The sequence below is a fragment of the Patella vulgata genome, chromosome 9, assembly GCF_932274485.2.
Source record: "Patella vulgata chromosome 9, xgPatVulg1.2, whole genome shotgun sequence".
Taxonomy (NCBI): Eukaryota; Metazoa; Mollusca; class Gastropoda; family Patellidae; genus Patella; species Patella vulgata.
In genome coordinates, this window is record NC_065887.2 from 19,185,839 (window position 1) to 19,197,566 (window position 11,728).

Below are 11,728 nucleotides of genomic sequence, written 5' to 3' on the forward strand. Positions count from 1 at the left end.
AAATATCCATCTAGTCAGTCGTTATTAAATAATAGAGAAGTAGTTATATCCATATATACCTTGTGTTGTGTTTTGTTATGAATAGTTAACCGTGCTTCTAGATGTCATTTAAAGATTTGACAAAATAATAATTTTAAAAAAAAAACGTGTAAAATACTAAGCAGGCGTAAACGACTGCCGTTCAGTTTCACCGAACATAATCAATTATGTTCACGCCTGCTTAGTATTTTACACGCTTTTTTTAAAAATTATTATTTTGATATATATATATATATATATATATATATATATATATATATATTCTTAAAAAAAACAACAACTGAAGATTGGTCTTCATATAAATTCATTACCAACCGGTTTCACAACATAGTGATCATCAGGGTAACTTATACATTGTGTTGCTAATGGTATAGTGTTACCAATGGCAAAGGACGTGATTCATATATATATATATTCTTAAAAAAAAAAACAACTGAAGATTGGTCTTCATATAAATTCATTACCAACCGGTTTCACAACATGGTGATCATCAGGGTAACTTATACATTGTGTTGCTAATGGTATAGTGTTACCAATGGCAAAGGACGTGATTCATAGCGTCATACGCAGTAAATGTGACGTCAACATGATTTTATGTTAGTTACAGTTTAATTTAGGGGTATATCCTTCATTTTGTATGTAATATAGGACAGATTGTGAACTGGGGATTGCAATTCTTTTCGCATTCATCTATATGTGCGCTAAGGGGTATACATCTATAATATGGGGTTTTAATTTGTTGTTTATGTACTCGGACCCTTTGCTCTCAATACATCCCCCGTTTGACCAATATATTCTTCGCCACAACCAGCGCATGCTATTACATATATTAGGTTTCTAGAGGCGCAAGAAATATTTTCCATTATCATGAATTTTGAGTTATTCCCAAAGGTGAATGAATTTACCTCCAAAATGTGTGAACATGTGCCGTAATTCGGCCTATTACATTTCGTGATACTTCCACCTAACCACCCGATTAGATTTTATTACATACTTCGAGAAGGTATTTGTTGAGTAATAAAACCTTCTAGTAGTTTATCAAGGGCTGGCCGACCTTACCGCACGGTACAAATATTATCACCACTAGAAGCTACAAATTCCAGAACAAACCAGAACTCATACCAAAATGGCCGCTTTATACAAATGAGTATTTAGGGGAATACTAACCCGAGCCCTAACCATAACCCTTTTAAGTAAAGTAAAAACTAAATTAGACCCAAGTTCAGTCTTTTAAAAAGGATTAGGGTTATCGGGAGGTGAGGGTTCTTTACCACTGAGCTATCGCACAACCATATCGAACCTCGATAAACTACTAGAAGGTTTTATTTGTACCGTGCGGTAAGGACGGTCAGCCATCGATAAACTACTTGAAGGTTTTATTAGTCTACAAATTCCTTCTCGAAGTATGTAATAAAATCTAATCGGGTGACCTAACACAGGTTTTTGATCAATAAAGCACGCTTTTGATAACAGTTGTTTCAGAATTTTGCTACCATCATTCTTTGAACTAAATGACTCACAATTCGCTTACTTGACTGAAACGCTATTAACTTTACCCTATCCTCAAGAAATGCGGCAAGAACATAGTATTTCTCAATATTTTAAACCCAGTTCTTAAATGTTTTGGATCCCTACTGTATGGTTCAATGTTGTATTTTCCTTTCGTGACCAACACTGCAGACTACAGGTCAGGTTCTTCCTACCGGCAGGGATTATTACTTAATTTGGATAATAAAATACATTCCATCACCGTTGGTGCAGTTTCATAAAAATGAGAGGATATGATATGTTTATGACCATCAAAAGGTAAATGACCAAGATGTTTATTAACGTATGGTCATTTAATTATCAAATTACCACCCATTACCGTTCATGTAAGTGCTATATTTAATGTTTATGAATTTGAAACCAATAATTGGTCAAAGTCATAATATTGTTACACGATGACCTTTATATTTAAGGTTATTTCACATATTTAAGAAATGTTCTTTTTAAAAGCAATACAGATAATCACTGCTGTAACAAAGGGTGAAATCTCTGCCGTCTTTTTGACCTAACCGCTGTTACCAACATCAATATGATTATTGTTAAGATAAGCTACTGCCATATTGGAATGGTCATGTCGGAGAACCCGCCGACCTTTAATTTATTTATTTATTAGTATTCAGCTGTCATCATAATTCTTTTTATTCGATATCAATAATATGTAACTTCATACCTCACCTATAAATTGGTTAGGTTTCTGATGAAGTCAGTTCAGTTAGTTGAGTTGAGTAGCTCAACACAGAACCATGGAGGCAGACGTGAATTAAGACGATGGCCGTAAAGATTACAATATTATAATATGTATTGTTTGTTATACATGTAGTGTAGTTTAATGTTTGTTACCGTCTTGCTGAATTAAAGAAGTCCAATCCACAGTCATTAGATGATCTGATTATGTTACACGGCAGTATAATTGAACAACCAAAAACAGACATAGGAAATTGCATATATAGAATTACATAGGAGACCGTTAAAAAAAAATATCCAAGCGGATATGAACATTGAGTAGTCAGAAATATCTGACCTCTTCTGGGTCACTGATAACTCTTTGGGACTGATATTGGACAGGGGAGGCTTCTGAACTTATTCATTGGACGAAACCTGTCGAATCACGCCTTCACAGCGATCTTTGTTTGACGTAGTGACTTCACGGGAATCAACACCATTAAGCCATTTCCTGTTGCATGGACAAAGAGGGTTCCAGATGGTTCTATATTTAGGAGTAAACATAGAAATGTGGGTTTGAGGGGGAGAGGGAAAATGTTTATCGAAAACACGGAATGCTTAGCAGATGGCAGTACAGAAAAGTTTTACCCGTATATTTTAAAATATACATATAGTCATCTTATATCCTTTACAAATCAAAAAGAATATTAAATAAGTATTTATTAACCAAATACCAGACACTTATCGTTTTCTAAGTTAAAGCTGTATGTGACTGTCAAAGTATAGTTATACCCATCGAAACGCGCTTTGCCTCTCTGCGTTTCGTTTTTCCTGGCAACCGGACTTGCCGGGCGTTTACAAGATTTCATAAGTGGGTACTATCTCTGCGATTTGCTATCGAATGATGTGGAATTTCATAGCAGTCTTCCTAAACCGCATTTCTCATTTCTGTACACCGAAAATGGGGGGGGGGGGTCTCATTCCTTAACGAGTGCGCGTTAGATTGTAAGGTCTGTCATTTAGTCGTGGTTTCGATTCCCCGCTTGTATACTTGTCGAACCACGTGTGATTCCCCCAGCATAACCTCAGAATCGTGTTGTATCCCTTACATACTAAGTAGTATGGTTTCGATGCCCAGCTTGTGCATAACATGGAGTAGGGTCGCCTGTTCAGCCTCGTGGGATGTATTCTGACTCCCCCGGTTTCCACCCACTGCTGAAGACCCCTAACTGCAAACAAATTATACAATTGAACACTATCTTGTATCGAGTGAGCGTTAAAGCCCATTTCTCTAGTTTGTAGAGTGTTAACAAACAATTGTTGACAACGGGTCTTGAGAGATCTTCATTTTACCCTGGGTCAATACCTTTAAAATGTTGCAAATTACTTTTAAATTTCTACTTTGTGTTTGTACTGTGTGTTTAAAATAAAGAGTTTACAGTAAAAATACATGTATATAGTGACCGATTAATGTCGTCACGCATTAACATTTAATGAGCCGGTGAAACATATCACAATATTATATTTCTTTTATGATGACAAATTATATTTTGAACAATGTATAAAAGTCATCAGACTTTTTTCAATTGTTCCGTTCCGTTCCGCAGACAAGCATCTAGCTTAAAGGGCTTAAGTCTCTAACTCAATATTTTCCATGATATTCGAAATAATTTCGAATATCATGGAAAATATTGAGTTAGAGACTAAAAAACACGATTAAAATTCAATATTGATCAATTTCGATCAATATTGATTATGTTATCTTGCCGTGAAACTATATGATTCTAATATCCAATATTTAAGACACAATTAACATTTTATATTCAGTGCACGAGTCGTAAAGAACAAATAAAAACATATCCTACAACACAATGTTGAATTAATTAGTAAAGTCTGATTCACAAACGACAAAATGTTATCAGTCACATCTATATTTGCTCCAGTAGCATTCGATAATTTCATTTAACGCTCATAGAAGTGTGCAACAACAGTTCTGAACAATTCATCCTTGATGAAAGTGGTGTGAAAAATAATCATAAAAAAGTGGAATTTTAAATTGTGCAAAATACTTGGACAGTGAAGACAGAAAACTTTGTAATATATGAATACAATAATGTTTAAAAAGGAGGTTAAAGGTAAGATATTATTATGAACTTTATAATACATTATGATATACATGTATTTCTTGAGAGTGTGGGAGGTTACATGTGTGTGTTAAGTGTGGAGTGAGGTGGGGTAGTATAGCGGTTAGGGACAGATATAACACAAGGATATAGCGTAATGCCTTATTTTTTTTATTAGTATCAGAAGCCATTTGAACTACTTTGTTTTGTAACCTTTACAGAGATGTATCGTGGGGCGTTGCCGTAGCTTTTGATTTAATATTGTCATGGACGTCCATGGTATTGGGTATTCATCAAAGGATCTTTCTTTTAAGGGAATCTTTACAGTTAATTAAACAGTTAATAGTATCATAAATCTGAACCATGTTGTGAGTAAGTACGTTAATACGTCATCTTGATATTCGTTCTGTCAAGAAAAAACGTTAGGTCTACACTTGGGGAGTATTATACCCTTCCAATACCAACATGAAAAGGGTTTATTAACAAAAAGAACAGTCTTTAAAAAGAGACATACTTAACGTTACATGGCCCGATTGGCCTATTTCCTTCCGCTAAAACTATGTCCATGTATTAATTTTATTCATATTGTTACAATCGATTGTAGTTTACAAAGTCACGATCCCCCCAATACCTCGATCAGACAAATCTAGACAACAACCCATTTAATAACATGTATACAAATGATAAAATGATATTGGAACAAATAAGTATAATAGTGTTGATCAGAATCAATGTACATGATTACTCAAAGTATTTAGTCCAATTTTACAAGTATTCGGTTGAAATCTTCTTTTCTCTCGGTGCTTCTACTGCTTTGAAGTAGTAGTCCTTTACAAATGTCATCTCGGCATTGCCGTAATAATGCCCGGATTGACAGAATTACACAGGATCTTGCTCATTCAAAACTGACAGGATGAATAATCCTTGGATCGGTATGATTCGGCGTGGTAATAATCCACAACAGAGAGATCAAGTCTCTCAAAACAGCACAATGTAACACAGAGAGATAATTTCTTTCAAAACAACACAATAGTGCAACAGAACGAAATGGCAATAAATCGAAAACACCGACCACGTGGGTCAAATATACATGTATAGAAACTTACGACAAACGTTAAGTTCTGTTCGAAGTCCTAAGAAAGTTCTGTCTTAATACTACTCTGGTCCGGCTGAAGGTTTTAGGAAATTCTAGAACTTTTCAACTTTTTCTAAAACCCTCCAGAACCTTCCAATTATTTATAAATAATGTTTCCAGAAGTGTCCAAGCTTTCTAGCAGTTTCCAAATGACAATTCTAGGAAGTTTGATCACCTAAAATGGTAGTAAACGATAAATTTTGATGGATTATTATGACCTTATCACAATAAAACAAGTGTAACTGGATGCTTTTCGCCACCAGTGACCTCGAAGTTCCCAAAAAATGATTGCATCTCCATACTTTAATATAATTTAGTTCATTTTGAAATATTTAAAATATACATAAATATATTTTAGATAAATTTAAAGTATTTAAAATAGCACAAATGTTTTATTTATCATTAATTAAAACATAGATATGACGTCACCCTTTGATGTTTTTAGCCAGTACATATACATGTATAGGAGAATGTACGCTTTTCTTAATCAATCGTCTATTATTTATAAAACTGTGCATTATTTATTGAAAATAATGGACAGGTTTAACAATAATAGACACTTATCTGAAAAATGAACACGTATTTTTTGATAATTTATTCTCTGGACAAATTATATTACAGTACATGAAATTACTTTAAAACCTCATAGTTACCAAAATGCCACATTACCGTATGTTGTCGTATTGTTGATTTCGCTTGTTTGTCTACATAAAGAATTCCACTTAAATTCGTCCGTTAGATCCATGATACGTTTTTATACGCCCACATTTTCACACATTGTGGACCCTCTACGGGTCATGACTGGAAATATAGATATATATCCCAAAGATCCCGGTTCCTTTCGATATTGGCTTGTATAGGACCGTAACTTCATGGATTATGGCCCCTGATTGTGCACACTAGAGGTCACAATTTTTAGCCCATTTTGATGAAACTGAACATGTGTGTTTATAACCCAAAGATCTCGATTCCTTGCGATATTGGCGCCTGATTGAACAAAATAAAAACGTGTTTTGAGCCTGTGGAACCTATACAGGTCACAATTTTTATCCGATTTTAAAACTATTCAAATATATTACCGTTACACCATAATAACAGTTGAGTTCGAATTTCGTGAATTGGTTTGTGCCTTTGATCCTGTGTCCTGTCACTTATATTAGAGTATATATTAAATTTCAAATCAAAATTCGGACGGCTAGTACCCTCCATATTAACCACAGTACTAAGAAAATTATCAATATCTAAAATCATTTTCGTGAGTAGCCTTTCCATCACAACTTTGACGGCTATTATCCCCGATATCACAATTCTACGGCTATTATCTTCCATATCGAGTACATTACCATATGTAATAAATATCAAAATGCTTATACATATATTCTCATTATTAATATTTGTTTTCGACTGTGTTGTAAACATGTCGTCTCCATGTAGAATATTTTGGACTGTCTGTGTATGCTTGCATTGTATGACTGTGGTGTTTTGTCACATGCATTCATGGGCATGTGCATGTTGTTTTACGAATATATCCATAATTTTGTGGCTTGTTCTTTTAGAAAACTATCCATTATTTGTATCTCTATGGTGCTATGTTTTAAGTTTGATAATAGCCTCAGACTGTCCATTATGTAAATACAAAGAAAAATTTCGAGGCTAACGCCCCTCAGTTGTTCTTTCAATTTACATAATGGACAGTCTTTGGCCATTATCCATCACTGATACGCCAGTAAAATCCGATGTTTCACTTATAGATAATTTATATTCTCTAAAATCTTTGTATAACGTCTTTTTTTAAAACGCCATGCTTTAAAAATTTCAAAAATTATAGAATTTTATCCTCCATCTTTTAAGATACGTGTTTGTGTAAAAAAAAATGGTTGTCTTTTTTTAATATTTTAGAAAAACTTGAAAAATTGGATAGTACCAAGCTGCCACTGGGTCATGAAATTAAGGAATCGTATACTGGAAAATTTACATCATGTCGATGGATGATTGGCTATATGTGCTGTGCGGCACGATTCAGTCAATCAGCTATTCGACAACTCATCGGTATGGCCACCGTGTGTATGACTTTGCAGAGGGTCGTTGAATATCAGGTGACCCCTAAAGACATGGAAGAATTCCATCCAAATGCTAGCCTGAATGCAACAAAATTAGTTAAGAAAGAGGTATAATGTTTTGCAATTTTATAATAAAAAATATATCAAAAAGTATCAAATCACAAATATAATATCATCGCTTAATATATGCTGTATAAGTGGGCCAAGGAGCTTCCCACGGGGGACACCGCGCAGATGTCATTTGACTAATTTGCTTATATTTTGTAACTCCCGACTCTTCATATCAACATGTTAGTATACAGGTCAAAATTCTATGGAATACAATTACTGCTTATTACTGATCGAGGTTTCGACTAGGCTTCTCTAGTCATTATCAAGCAATGATAAAATATACACATATGACAATATATACATACACGACAATACTTGGTTAATGCTGATCAACCAGAGATACCCCTTAATTAAGGATTATAAAGTTTAATACTAATAACAACATTCAATAAGACCAATTTACCTGAAAATTAACACAAATTGATTAATTGATTAATGGATAACTTGTTGTGGAGTATATACAATGATTTATTAGATCTTAATAATGTCAAACGATCAAAGAAAATGTTATTTGATCAAATGTTATCAACGACCGCTTAACCTGAAATAAACCCCAATGATTAATGGATAGCTTGTTGTGGAGTCTTACAATGATATTTGATGGGATTTGATTGGTATTTTAACGTAAAATGTTGCTATATATGCATGTAGATGTAAGTGATTCCACTTTTATACGAAAAACCCTTAGAACAATGACTGCAAAAATGATCAATGGTCCCCTGAAGGTCGGCTATTTGACTTAGTGAGTAGTATTTTTACTGGATGCTATAGTGATTTAGAAAGGCAGGATTTGAACTATTAAGTGCATTGAATTTCGATAACAGCAGCCCTGAAAAGCAAAAATAGTAGCCAATTATTAATTATCATTTTTTTTTACAAATTATAGTAATTATTACAAACTTAGATTATTACTAGAATATTGTTAAGTATTAAATGTGATTAAATAAAAATTATTATGCTTAGTCTATGATGATGTAATAAGAGTATCATACGCCCTGGGGAGGAACAATCCCTGATTTGTGTTTAGTGCTGTTACTTTTTGTAAAAGTTACATCTATTTCTGGTTGTTGCATTAGTAGCCGTTTGATTTGGTAGGAGACTTTGCCGTTGAAAGGAAGGAAGATTCGGACTGGGGCATTCGGGGTTTTGGGTTTAGTTGCACTCGCAGCATGATTATCAAATTCCTTACGGCTTAATCTACTCTAATATGTATTCAGATTTGAAAACACAATCAACATATCAATGCTAGATTAACCCCGCCTTGGATTCAATCGGTTTAAAAACGGATCTATGAATTAGATTTCGCGAAACATAAAGATGGCGATGTACTATTTAGATACATGAAGAGCGCAGAATAGATCAATGGAATTTCGGTTCATCATATCTTTTTGAATATTGAACGGAATCGACGCATTGCTAAAATATTGTCTGGGATTAAAGGATTCCTTTATTGCTCAATTCACGCTCAGAGAAAAGTATATTTACGAAAGGTTCGAATACTAGGAATATTGTTGAAATCCATTCATTTTTTTTTTCTAACACTATTTATTCAATAAATATTTACATAATATAAATATAATATGTATAAATCTGGGATCTGAAAACAAGCCGGGGCTTATATAAATTCATCTCCCTATTTACAACAATATAAATACAGTGTTTGAAATTATAATCATAAATAATATAACGGTCTAAATTTACAAAGAAAAACGTATACTCACAATGTTGCAATATTATATCGGACATATCGTAGTTTAAGTACAAAGGGGGTTAATATACAGAAAGTAATGTAATGTATTGTAGTGTAGTGTAATGTGGTGTAATGTGGTTAGCGAAGCAATTATTTGATGATGATGATAGTAGTGGCGGGGGGGGGGGGGTGCGAACCCAAAATTGTGGATGGGGGGGGGGGGGAGAGAGAGAGAAATTCTGAAGTTTAATATCTAAAACGAGAAATGAAAAGCATCCGAGGGTAACAAAAAAAAAACAAAAAAAAATAGTTAGTCAGTAAACGGTAGATAAAGATAAAACCAAATGAAAACGATAAGTATCATCATTCATAAGGCGGTAAGTAGAAAAACCAGCAGGACATATTAATTGTCACCATTCGAGCAAGATGGTGTTAGTAGAATCAGCAGGACACGATAAGTATCAACAGTCAAGGGTCAAGAGACAGTAGGTGAATACAACGGGGTGCTGTAAATAAGACCAGCAGAACAGGATGAGTATCGTCAGTCGATGAGTATCAGGACCTATAACGGATTATCAATCAGGGAACAATAAATAAAATAAAATAAAATCAATTCATTTGTTTGTGCCAAGTTGCTTTCGTTTAAAAATAAATACGCTATACTTTTAGGAAGAAGATATTACATGGTCTTCAGAATTTGAGGGAACTGTTTTAGCAGCGTTTAATTTTGGTTTTACTGCCTCTCCTATAATCGGGGGATATATTGCCGAATATTTTGGCGGGAAAATGGTCATCACATTTTCCTTGATTGTCGGGTCTTTGGCAACCGTATTAACCCCGGTAGCAGCACGTGCTGATAAGGCGTTATTGGTGTTCATGAGGGTTGTAGCTGGTTTAGTCATGGTAAACATTTTTTATTATCCTAATTAAAAAAGTGTCACTGCTCGAAATAAGCGCTGAAATTACCGCACTAACTACTGTCATTTAGTTCTTGTTTTTGTTTTTTTAATGTGACAAACATCATTCTTGTATCCGATATCGAGTAGTTAAAATCTGACTTTTACCGAGATTATAAATGGTAATAATTGGTTATATTTTCTAGTATAAAATGTTCGCCAGCAGTTACATAAAAGAACATTATTTGCTTATGAATGTAATAATTCATTTTGCCATTGTATATGAAAGATTGGGTAGAAAATATCGGAGTAATTCATCACGAGCTGAGTCTCTCTAAAAATATTATAGTGGTAAAGTAGATAATTTGTAGGTCATTGGAATAAACTAAAAATATTGAGATCATTTTCCGAAATTCTGAAAGTTTAGTGATGGCATTCTGTACGCATGCACACATTTTACTCCGTTTAATCCAACCCCTTGTAATTTGCAGGGTGCCATAGATCCAGCTACCCAATCTCTGTGGTCCAAGTGGGCACCCATGTATGAAAAGAGTCAGCTGACATCATGTTCTTATTCAGGTATTATTTCATATAATCGTATTTTGTGTGGAATTTAGATTTCTACATAATACAAGCATTTTGAGTGATTAAACGGATAAAGCTGACAAATTTATAAATCCCATTTAATTCCGAAACCACAAATAATTGTGTTATAGGAGTATGCATAAACATGTATATTTTATTCCTTTTTTACAATTTTAAAAATAAAAAAACACTCACATAATATAGTATAGTCTTTGTTCTCCGTTATAGCGCCAGTGACCACACTCTGACCGTATGGCTTAACTTTTATAGATGTTTATTATATCTTAAAGTAACGATACATCATTGCTTTAATCGCTAAAATATAGAAATACTCGCTGGTTAACCCACGCTAATATGCTAATATGTACCAAAATTATTTAACATTTAATTAAGAAAACAATATTAAGGGTGACAACAATTTGCATCTGTAACATTAACATTAATGTGAATGTGTTGTTTTTAAAATGTATAGATCTATATGTACGGTTGGCATGGGCAATAACCCTGTGCATAAGTGATTTGTTGAAATGCACGAGGCAAGAAATCGACTGGACGGACTGACTTCAGTTTACTGTACAGAAACATTGAGGTATAAGAAAATGAACGTCCGTACGGAAAGACGGACGGACGGACAGGTTGATATGCGGGGGTATAAAAAGTATAGACTGTCATAATCACATGATGCGAATAAACATTTCCTAACTGCAATAAATCAATGATTATTATCACGTTTCCATTGTTATACACTATTGTTTATATTATGTAAATTTTGTTTGACTGCAGGCTCAAACATAGCTGGTATAACAACATTTCTTATATCGGGTTATTTATGTACTATACAACTAGATAATGGTTGGCCTTTTATATTCTATGTATTT

The 11,728-nt window shown here is 33.8% G+C and overlaps 1 long non-coding RNA gene across 1 annotated transcript; it reads left to right on the forward strand.

The window, feature by feature from the left end:
* Window positions 1-4,278: 4,278 nt before the first annotated feature.
* LOC130014382 (uncharacterized) lies at window positions 4,279-10,811 on the forward strand. The gene is made up of 4 exons (XR_008789379.1): window positions 4,279-4,385; window positions 7,408-7,676; window positions 10,039-10,272; window positions 10,757-10,811. It is a non-coding gene; the product is annotated as an uncharacterized LOC130014382 (long non-coding RNA).
* The last annotated feature ends 917 nt before the right edge of the window (window positions 10,812-11,728 follow it).